The sequence below is a fragment of the Gobio gobio genome, assembly GCF_949357685.1.
Source record: "Gobio gobio genome assembly, chromosome: 12".
NCBI classification, from domain to species: domain Eukaryota; kingdom Metazoa; phylum Chordata; class Actinopteri; order Cypriniformes; family Gobionidae; genus Gobio; species Gobio gobio.
In genome coordinates, this window is record NC_137105.1 from 13,967,109 (window position 1) to 13,979,594 (window position 12,486).

Consider the following 12,486-nt stretch of genomic DNA (forward strand, 5'->3'; position numbering starts at 1 on the left):
AGTAAATGCATCAAAACCACAGGTCACGCTTGTGTATTCTCTTAATGTAATATCTCCTGTTTCTGATTTCAGCAGCTCCTCAGAGGTCAAGCCACTTGAGAAAAATCGAAAAAATCTGTCCCCACTGAGCACACGCTTGAGGCCCTTTCAGGGATAGAGACAGACAGATTTAGATAAGAAGACAGATTTAATATATTGTCTGGCACTTCTCTTTCACCATAACCCTCTTTACATCTGATCCGCAGAAGCCTGTTTCTGCCTCCAAGTACTAAAAAGAAAAGTCAATTGTGACTTTATATCTCACAATGACTTTATATTCCACAATATTATTTGATATGCCATAATTACAACTTAATTTTTTCCTATTTGTGACTGTCTCACAATTGTGACGTTATATCTTGCGATTGCAAATTTATTTCTGGTATTCACAACTTTATATTTCACCATTTGACTTTATAATTTCAATGACTCCATGACACGTTATTGTGACTTAATATCTGACTTTATTTCTTATTTTAAACTTTATCTCAAAATTACCTATTTTATGTTTTACTCTGAGATGAAGACAGGCTTCCATAGATCCCCATTTGTCAGGCATTGAAACCATTGTTGCAGCCGCTCTGTCAAAAGATGTTGGATAATAATTATTTAGCCACCTCTTGCATGCTGAAAAGGACTGGATGGATTGGTTGCAATTATAGGTGTACAATTAAAATAATTTCTCGGTGACCGTCTGTACAAATTTATTCCATTTCCAGGAATAAACAGACTTTTAGAAGTGACCACCAAAAAACACACGTGAAAAGACTGAAAATTCATCTTGCATTGGCCAGTCGATGTGTTAAAGGCACAAAGCCAGGGCTAAAGAGCAGCCGTGTACAGGAAATGGAGATGCTGTTATTTTACTGAAGATGCCATAATTATGATGCCACTGTGGCTTCCTCTCCTTCCTCACACAGCTGTGACAGTTCCACCCTCAGTACTTGAGCCAGACACCAAAGACGCTTTGTCTCTCTGTCAGATTCCTGGAAGTAAAGGCTTTAATCGCATTACACAGATAGGCCCAATTTGTGCAAAAGGCCTTACCCTGATAAAGATCTTAGCATCAAGAATTGTTTGCGGTTGGTGTCAGTAGAGCGAGACTCTGACAGTGTTCCTTTAGTGGGAAATGGAAATATGGCGAATCCTGGGAAAGTTGGCCCCTGGACAACATGACGAGGTGTTACTGGCTCTGTTGTTGTGTGTGTGGGACACAAGCTACTTTACAAGCTCTTCCCACAGGCACAGCATAAAGACAGGGTCCTGTTTTTGGAAATACAACCATGTCCTTAGGACTCAAGTTGCTCAAAAAGCTATCCCTCCCTCTTTGTTTCCGCTGGATTATGTGGCCTTCACTGCCGGGCTTGACTGTAGTGGGCCACTTTAGTCCTGCACTTCAATATTAATGCATCAGGAGGCTTGCGGAGGGGGGGCTGTTATTATCTCCTGTGCATGTCTGTCTCCAGCAGAGTGACAGTTAAAGGGACAGGCGCCACAGAGCAAACAGGCTCGTTTTCTCTATGATGTGGGCCAGCCAGCAGAGCCCAGAGAAACACTGTGGGGTGACTGATTGATATTCTTGGCCCCCAGGATCGTCCCCCGTGGCCTGTATTCACTCTTAATTATAGGAGTGGTTGGAGGGCAGGGCAATCTCTTTCCAGTAATAATATTATTCTATTGGGTCTTAGGGGAGAGCCGCAAAATGTCAAACTTTCTCAGCTCCGTTAATGGCTTTGCGATGCACTCTGATCATGGGTAAAATCCTCCTGTGTAGTTGGAAATGGAGCACGGTCGAGGTTGAATCAGCATATTGCACTGTCTGCTTCACTTTTGCTGTGTGTGAGCGACTCATTTATGTGTTAACCACTGTAGGCTCTTCTCAGGAAACTCTTTGTCTTGAAGAAGGGCTTTCAGCAGCGGCACAGCCTCATTGACGCTGGTGTTGGTTTAAAAACAGCTCAGTGCAGACACAGCAGAGTGGATATCAAAGGCCAAAGAATGGTATGACCACGGCACTGTTATCCCTGCAGTGGTGAATCAGCACTTCACCCTGTCGAAGCGGCTTTCTTCAGTGTTTGTGGTATAGCAATGCTAGATCCACTTTTCAGAAAGACAACAGGAAGTTTAATAACTCTTTATGTTCCCTAAAGTGCTGTTTGAGGAGACCCACAACTCTTTCTTACTTTTAACAGCTGTGATACTATTTTTCCTGGAAGTGTCTCTTGCTAAAAGTGTGTTCATGAGCGATGAGAGCGAGAAGAACTCTTGCGTTAGATCCTGGACTCAGAGTCACCTCTGACCTATTTGTGTCACTGGGGTTTGTTCATTGGGGTTATGGAAAAAGTCTTATGAGCAACTTCCCTTCAGTGTGAAACTCCTTGACTTCCTGTTCGGCTGTCAGTAAGTCTGTCTGTCCGTCCGTCCGTCCGTCCGTCCATCCATCCATCCATCCATCCATCCATCTACATTTTATTTAAGATATAAGGGGAAAAATTTAATGAAACTTACTTAATAACAACAGTTTCTATATTGATACCCTAACAAATAGAATAGACTGATGTACAGCTTGACTGATGAATAGTTTGTGACCAATGATAAACCTAAATGAGGTCGGGGTTTGGTTAAATCTGCTAATTAATCAATTTAATTCTACTTCCTTACATTCAAATTTGACTTGCAATTCTGCATCCTGTTTTGCTACCTTAATTCAAATTACATTCAAAATTCAAATCTGAATTGTGCACTTTCGGTTTAATATTTTTACACATACTGAGACATTGGTCATCACTGATTCACTCTTTTTTCTTTTTTGTTAGATATATTCTGGATACAGTTAGGTTAAAATAGAAGTTCAGAACCTGTTCTGGCAGTGACTGATTCTTTCTAGAATTACCGAAAGTTGTGCTTGTGCAAAACTCATTTCTCATGGAAACTTGTCAATAGAGCTGTATTGAAATGTTTCTGGACATCCTCATTGACTTTAAGTTCCTCCTGATGTATAGAAGGAAATATTGTATACTCATTCTTCACTTGTGAGCTGTGTATTGCAGGTTTCCGAAAATTTCATCATAAATCAAGACTGAAAGCCAGAGTTAGGTTTGCAGGGATGGAAGGAGTGGCGCCGTGTTACGAGACTGCTGCACAGGAAGTGCTGTTTACCCCCCTAGGAGAAAGCAGTGGGTTATTGGTTAGAGGATGCTGGTGAAAGCAGCTGGTTTCTCACTACAGGTCTATCAAAGACCATTACAGGAAGACCCTCTTCCTGCTGCAATACCTAATATCCAGAAAGAAAGATGCCCTGCATCACCTCAGCTCATTTAGCAGGGAATCGTACTGATCCTTTAGTATATATTCTCCCATTGCTCTCCAGTCAGCCTTGTGGAATGGCGTATTTTCAATGAAAACCGAAAAGGTGGCAAATGTGTTATTTTGTGTTTCATTTTGCCTGGTGCCATTGCTGATTGGGTGTTAATAGCCATTGCTGCCTCAAGTCTCCTGACTTGAGTTGGTATGTTTATATATGGTGGGCTTCTATAAAAGAAGCGCATGACTCTCGCAGGGTAATGGCACTGTGCGGTTGTTCTGCCCAAGCCCATCAATTACACTGCTGTAAAGCTCTCATTTCAACCCAAATAGCTGCCATTGCTGTGTCAAAGTCCCCACCAAACTGCCTGGGTACTTTTAACAACTGCCCTCCCCCTCAGCTGAAGTAAATTGGTGAAAAGGCATGTTAGAGAGAAAATGAGTGGAAACTGGACAGACGGGGCCTGGATGTATTTTACAGACTGACTCAGACACCAGCTCAGCGCCAGCTTCTTGACTTGTATAACAGTGCAGAGATTGGAACAGATAGAGCAAGCTTGACTCACGGTGCTATCATGGAGAATCTGCTCTTGTTTTTCTTGAGTAGAGGAAGGAGAGAGAAGAACAGAAGGACAAGTGGGCGGACTTGCCTTACACGGCAAAAGACAGCTGAACCTGGTGACCTTGGTGTGGTCCTCGAGGAGAGGTTCTTCTTCGGCCCTCGGCCAGCATGGATGCCGGGATGGGGTGTTCTACAAACAGGTTCCTCGAGCCGTTCTCTCAGTGTGCTTGTTACGGTTCAGTGTTACTATCACACCCGATGTAATGTGCTCAGCTTGTGCGATATGTCACACTTTCCCCGTTTCAATCTCGGGAGGATTCTCTTGGCAGCGGATGGACTCGCGCTGACGCTGGCACGGTTCCTTCGTCACGGCCCCCCTCTTATCCGAAAAGAGTGTGCTGCTTGTGAAAGGGGTGACAGGAATGGTAACCGGTCCACTCATCCCCCAATGACGTAAATGTCACTTCCCCCTTTCAGTCTGGGCCTTAGAGTCAGATGCACTGCGAAGGGAAGGGTTGGAGAAGATGACACTGATTAGCTCGCTCTGGGGGCGACTGTCGTGGCATGCGCAGGATGGCCGTGGCACTCTGTGATTTGAATGCCCATTAAACACCATGTGGCTCCAATTTGTTGCAGCCCAAATCCTGTCTCCCAATGCGCTGATTACAGAGCGAAAGCCCAGCTCTTCTACACCTGCTGGATTGAGGAGATGCTCATTGTGCCCCGCTCTTGCTCATGTGGTTCCACTGACTCTTTACATAAACAAGCAATGAAGAGACAGCACTCCCTCTGGAACTTTGCCTAATCAACGTTGTGTGATCGGGGGTTTATAGCGTGTCTAAATCACAATAAACCATGAAACTTAAATATTTTTGTTTCAGCAGTTTTGTTTGACTAGAAAACCTCTAGAGGTATTTGCCTCATGATGTTTCAAATTAGTCATGAGCAATGAATCAATTTCTCACCTTTTAAGACTAGACAACTCGTAAATCATTAAATACCTAAAATAATTTTCCACAGAGCTATCTGGCTAGTTCTGTTATGTGTGTCTTTTATTATCTTGAAGTTTTTGCAAGGCATTTAAATTGTTCTTGACATTGGAGTTGTGATAAAATGGTTGCTGTACACAATTTCTTTTATTATATAAGTATATAAAATAAAAATGATACATACACATATTAGGGGTGGAACGGTTCTCTGTAAACAATTAAACGGTTCTCCACCCTCGGTTCGGCATGCGCTTGCACCGCGGTTCATCTCAAATCTGACGACGCATCTATAATATTTGTTTCTTGAAAATAACTATAAAACAGACAGACAGAGTTTCTGTCAATGGATACACATTCTGGCTTCCCAATACATTACAACAGCGATGTCAAAAAGCGTGGACAAAACAGTCACTCTTGTATGCGAGTGCGTATGCTCGACCATGACCCAGTCATTTACGCTGCCATCACCCGGGTGACGATAGCGCGCGAGCGCAGGTGAGACCTGAGCAGCACACGCTGCTGTCTGTGTTAAACTAAACTCATTTAAGCCTTGCCAATTTAAACATTCAAGAGCAAGACACGAAAGAGAACTCGCTCGCGCTGAGAGAAGATGTGTGTGTCTGTCATAGGGGGAGTTTCACTTTTGTGCTTGGGGGGGGGGGGGGGCACCTTGGGGTGTAATTTATTATTATTATTATTATTATTATAATGTATTAAATAATAATAATAATAAAGGAATTCAATTATTAAAAGGGATTTAAGGGAATAAATAAATAAGAATGGTCAAATAAGTTGTAGTAGGCTAATGAAGTTATCAATTTAATTTGCAAATAATATTTTATTTTAAAATGTGCACAAATTCCCTCTTATTCGTATGTCTAATATGTACAAACATTCATTTATGAATTACATGAATCATGATCACATTTTTTCAATTCAAAACGGCAAAATTTCATAAAAGGTTGAGTAGTTTGCTTGCATCACTAGTCTATTACTGTCGTCCGCTGAACATTTCTATCATAAAACAGTTGTCTAATACTTGCATCTTTCCATGCACTCTCGTTGTGTTGTGACCATAGACGGTTGTGACAGTGACAGGCTGAATAGTATGACTTCTTTGATTTGATTGGCCATCTCAATCATTTTGACATTGACGAACGCTGATAGATACCTGAAAAGCATTTAGTTTATTTTATATGCATCTTTGCTCTATTGTATGCATTTGTGCTGTTGCTTGTAGTTTGATTATTTGTTCTTATTTTGTTATTTTTATTTGACAAATGTCCTAATTACCCTGAACATGGCACATACTAAACCGTACGGAAACGGAGACCCTAAAACCATGATAAAAACCGAACCGTGAGTAATTAGAACCGTTACACCCCTAAATACAACCCACCGATCAGAACTCTTCCTTAAGCTGGGTGCACTCTTTTGGCCACGAGCTGGCAATCTGAGACAAATTTTACAAATTCTCAAAGAGTCCTCTGATCCTAGGCTAAAATCGGAAGTATTTGATCGTTTGACAGCTGATTAATTTTACCTTCAACGGCAGTGTCAGAAGATTTGCCGCACAGTCCTGCAGTGTGACTTCTACGACGACCGTCAAAATGTGTTCGCTTTTCAAGGCAAACCATGACCAAAATGAGCGCTAGATTTCTTTGTAGCCAGCATTTCAATCCCGCGTGTAATGCAGCTCTCTGTCACCGAACGCGTCATTGATTGATGATATAAAACTCCGGACCAGTTTTCTTGCGTGCGTCCATTTTTAACGCGCCTTGACTATCGCACAGTCTGACATTAGTGACAACTTAGATCGTACAGTTTGACATGGCTAACAGCAGGGATCACGTTCGTACTGTCTGACAAGGAACATTCATAAAGAACTATTATAAATCGCACAGTGTGCACCCGGCTTAAGTCTGCTGTAAAGATCAGACATATTAGTTAAAAGCAGAGAGACATTCTTGCGACTTTTATTTCAGATCTTGATTTTAGCCCATCATTGGAGCTAATTCCAGTACAAGTCTGCATGTGCCATCAGGAAATCCACTTAGCCCGATTTCCCGGCTCTTGTGAGGGGTAACATGACACTGGACCCCGGCTGTCAGGGGAACACTCACCGCCCAACAATAAAACGTGTGACTCTGATGTCATGACCGCAACTATGCTCCAAATTCCTCTCTGATACACTCATCTATCAGAGGTGCTCTTTCCATTAGAACGCCCTGTCATGAAGAGACATGGGAATCAAAGGGTGGAAGGAACCAGAGAGAAAGACTGAAAGGGGGGTTTCGGTGGGGGATTGTGTGCAGCTGGGGCTGGAGGAGAACAACAGAGCCTACTGATTTGTTTGTTTGCGCTGGGAGACATGTGATGGTTTAACAGGGCCCTTTCCTTTTTTTTCTGCCTTCTTTTTTAAGCCTAAGCTAAAGGAGTGAGCTGTCACCTTTGTTGGTTGTGTCATTTGTCAAATGTACTTTCTAGTTTCCTTCCATAAATTTTTAAATCGGCCCATTAAATATAAGGTAATTGCATTGTCTCTATATGGTGCCTGAAGCTACAAGTCCTATTAAAGAGACTCAAAGGCAGTGAGTGTTAAGAGTATTTAATAAAAAGTATGGAATTAATAATGGAAGAGGAGGAGAGCGCAAGATGAGGAGAACTTGCAACGCTGCGAGGGTCGCGGTTGCCATTTTAACGTTAGCACGATTTGCTCACGAAGCTGTTAATACTGTGCATTTTGATGATTTGACTGGTGTTGGGCCGGCCTATTTTGGGTAGCAGCAGTTTCTCCTCACCCTATTATTTGTCCCCAGCTGCGCTTCATTAAACCGACTTCCTCAAGTAAAAAGAGTCTCCGTTTTAGAAAGGATGGCGTCATGGTTTGTCAGACATGCTAGAGAATGCAATATGATACACGGGCAGAGGGAAAGAGATTTAAAAGAGAATGAGTACAAGAGGAAATGAAAGAGAGTGCAGAGGAGGTGTCAGGATGAGGCAGGTGCACCTGACAGAGTGCTCATTGGTTCCCATGGTTGCAGGGCTGGTACGATGTGTGGCGAGTCAGAATGATGACAGCTCCACTAGCCCCAGGGCCCTTCCTCCTCCGTGATACATTTAGCTTCTTAATGCCACCTCAAATGATCTTGCTAACTTTCCTGTATTACTCTGCATGAATATTTTAGCACCCTGAATAATGTTGTGGAAGTGAGGCAACAGGAAGGCTCATCGGCTTGACAAATTTTACCTAAAGGATGTGGTCACTGACCACGTGCAACATTAGAGCCGGGTCAATGTAAATAAGGCTAAATGCACTAAGCTACACTCAGCTGCTGGGTTTTTGGGCAGGATGTGCTCAATAAACTGTCTGTATAAATCAGTATCTGAAATTCTGTGACGTATATACTGCAGATCTCTCCATAGAAATACAAAATACTGGAATGTTTACTTGTTCAGATCCACCTGAACAAGTAGGACTTCCTCCTGGTTTACCAGGCTGCTGGAGGAGTTTGTGTTCTCTCACTGAAGTAAATTAAATGGATTAGGGTAGGAAAAGCTTCATAATAATATATTTCCTGTGTCAGTTCTGTAATCCTATTCACTTTAAGACAAAGAGGCAGAAAATGGTGTGAGGATGTTGGGAAGGGGGTTGGAAACGCATTGATGACATGACATTATATGGCGCCTTTCCCTCTGAAATCATTTTGCAGAAATTACTCAAGCCATTGAAATAGAAAATATGCATTCACTTGTCACTCTTTACATTTTAATTCACACTCTGTGGAGTGGCACAGAGCATAGTTTATGAGAGCTTTGACAAAATGTGCCACATGTCCTCAAGTACTTTCAAATGATAATTTCCAGGGGAAAAAGTGGAGGCATATAATTACAGGCAGTTATTTATACCCTGTACATCTCCAATTCATCGCCTGTTCATTTAGCTAACAGCCCTATGTTGGATCTCTATTTTGGATGTTTTTTTTTAAGCACTCATCATTGCCCCATCACAGCACATCTCCGTGGCAAGAATCATTTCTTCTTGCGAGTTGTTGTGGGTGAGCTCCTTGGTAAAGTGTTTTGAGCAAGAAATCAAAAAGCATTATAAGCCTACATACTGTAGATCGTAGAAACCATTGGCACCAGTGGTCTCTAAGATCTACGGATAACAATGCTTTTGGGAAGTGCAGTCCAGCTATGCGAGCTACTTGCTCACAACCTTTTATCAAGGAGCTCCTTCGCTTAATGTGCATATGTAGAGACAAATCTCCGCTTTATTAAATAATTTTGAAGGAATTGTCATTCCTACAATAAGCTTAGTGAGTGGTAGACAATTGGAATTGAAGAATGTGACAATAAAAGCACATTTTAAATCATGTTCATCCGGCACAGTTTAGTAAATGCATCAGTTTCTGCTCATTCAGAGGTTGAAGATCACGCTGGCGCGACCACCTAGATTTATTTCTTATCAGTGCCAGAGACTCAAATAACTCTGTCGATTTGTATCATTCAGGCAAGTGTTATACATCATTATAATCTGTTAAGTATCTACTTTTCTTTGTGTATACTCATAATGAAATTTTTTTTGTGCTTTTTGCAAAATAAAGAAAACAAACATGATGCGCGATCTGCAGCCTCTCTGTCAATGAAGTCCAATCTGATACTCTTTAGAAAATGAACTGAAACTTAGTGAATACTTGTCACACAAACATGAGATATGTCTAAAGAAACGTTGAAATGTCAGGTTTTAAATAATGTAAATCTAAACGAAAACAAATATTCTCTGTTTATGTAATCTGTTTGAAAAGAAAGAGATGTCAGTCGTTCATGGGTGTCTCATTATCCACTAATGCGGCCACGCCCACGGAGCGTGCGTTCTTTTGAAAGTCAAATACTGACGCGATCCATGCGAGTATCCCCGCCCACATCGACTTGAAAAAACACATCAAGTTTAGAGCATGAACTTTTACATCGTTTTGAGACGCGGTGAGGAATAATCCTGGAATAATTTACCTCAGAAGAAAAGCTGTTTATTTCTTAAAGCAACGGATCCAGCCGATGATTGTTAGTCGGATCCAGAGTTTATTCTGTTAGTGCCTGTGAATATTAAACAGCAAAAAGACCATTTCTATATGAATCCTGCATGTGTCTGTGTGACGTATTAAACTGCAGATGAACATTTATAGGCTCTATAATATAACAAATGCGCTACATAAAATGTCAAGACTGTTTAGACAAGATTTATTTGGCCTGTTTTGGACAGAATATGAAGTGTTTACTGTAACATTTCTACTGAGATGCAATAAATAGGCTACAGTACCATACCAGTCAAACATTTACTGTACAACACTTCTTGTAGCTATTAAAAACGTGTTGCATATTGATGTTTAAATATTATAGCCTAATGTTGTTTTTTAATTTCATCTATGTTGATTATGAAAAGTGAACAGCATGAATAAGAAAGGACACATCATAAGATGCGTAATATGTCGGGAGACATGGAGTGGGTCAGTCATGATTTTGTCCACTTCATTATGTTTTGCTTTTGTAGAAAGCCTTTCTTTAAAGTTAATTTCATTTAGTATAAATTGTATCTTAATTTGAATCAATGTTTCATCAGCCAATTGCCTGGTTTTAATAAATAAGAAGCAAATATAGCAGACAATAGCCTATAATAGGCGCTGGCGCGATCATGCATTGCACGGCGCGTCTCATGAATGAACCGAACCTCGAAATTATATTTGAGTATTGTGTGTATCGGATAGTTTACAAAATCAAATTATTCCGAAAATTTTGCCATTGAAATGTGAAGTGTCCCAATCAACCTCTTGATTCACCTTTGAAATCACAATTGCATTAGATTATGTTGTTATAAATCCCAAATATTTTACTTATAACATTCATCATTACCAATTATTCAGTTATTTGTATTTACTGAATTATGTTCAAAGTCACAATATTACTGTTTTTTTTAGCACAAGACTAATTTAATCTTTTGATAATTTAAAATATAGTAGGCCTTTGTAATGTGCCTTTGGCTTTCACTGCTTTCACTACAATGCAGCTCATTATGCAGGTATTTTTACAACATTTAAATCAATATATTGTTTTATGTGAATGAGTAAGCACAATGATTATCATATCAGTTTGAAGCAAAAACTCTAGGCAACAACACCCATTAGTCAAGTCTATTGTGAAAATATTGTGGGCTTATTTTAGTGTCTTAATTTTTTTGTTTTTCAAAAACCACGCATAAACGTTATTCTATCAATAATATAAGCATGTACATACATGTTGCTCACATATTATGGTAGCCCAGTTTGTGCTGAATACAGTGTAATGACACTTTTGCCATTAATATGTTTATGAGAGATTTTTAAAGTCTGATGTCTTGATTTGGTGTGCAATGTGATATATGCGAGTCCTGTGAAAAGGTTTTTTTTTTTTCCTCTGTTTTTGCGGGTGAGAGGAAGTGTTGCCTGTGTTTACCCTGGGTGAGCTTCGCTGCAGATTGTGATGCAACCTTACAGAAATGTCTTGTTTTTCTGGGTTAGCTGAGCTTGTCTTAGTGCAGCAGAGCAGCATAATGGTGTTTGTAATATCTCCAGCCCTGGGGCACATTTTAGATTGCGGGGCTGAAGAGCACAGAGCACATTCACTCCAAGACAGGGAGCATAAAAGCACGGTGAAGCATTCTTCTCTAGATGGCCTTTTGGAGAGCAGGCCTCAAAAGGCCAAGCAAATTGTTTGACTACGAACTATATATATATATATATATATATATATATATATATATATATATATATATATATATATATATATATATATATATATATATATATATATATATATATATATAATATATATGTATCAGACATAATATTAGGCATTAGGCATCAGGCATAACTATGACAGGTGAAGTGAATAACGCTGATTATCTCTTCATCAAGGCACCTCTTAGTGGGTGGGATATATTAGGCAGCAAGTGAACATTTTATCCTCAAATTTGAAGTTTTAGAAGCAGGAAAAATGGGCAAGCGTAAGGATTTGAGTGAGTTTGACAAGGGCCAAATTGTGATGGCTAGATGCGTCAGAGCATCTCCAAAACTGCAGCTCTTGTGGGGTGCTACCGGTCTGCAGTGGTCAATATCTATCAAAAGTGGTCCAAGGAGGGAACAGTGGTGAACCGGCAACAGGGTCATGGGTGGCCAAGGCTCATTGATGCATGTGGGGAGCGAAGGGGGACCAACACAATATAAGGATCATAATGTCATAATGTTATTTGCAGATAAAGTATGTAGCATGAAGACTGATTGTCCTATTTAAATGTATTTACATTTAAAGTACAATATCATTATACAAATATTTTAAATTCATAGTTGTGTTCTATTTTAATCATTGTTCTGTTTCAGTCCTGGTATCATGAGCCCTTTTATAGCAAAATTACAAATTTCTTTCTCTATCATAGACTGCTGGCCAAGGTTCAGTCTCATCCAGGCACAAACAATGGATCCCTATGGTCATAATTTGGGTTCTTTGCTATTTTATTATTTTGCTATTTTGGTGGTGTGTAGTTAAAGGGAACACATTTTG

The 12,486-nt window shown here is 40.3% G+C and overlaps 1 protein-coding gene across 5 annotated transcripts in view; it reads left to right on the plus strand.

The window, feature by feature from the left end:
* hivep2a (HIVEP zinc finger 2a) overlaps nt 1–12,486 on the plus strand; it is an 81,454-nt gene that overhangs the window by 49,551 nt on the left and 19,417 nt on the right. The window lies entirely within an intron of this gene.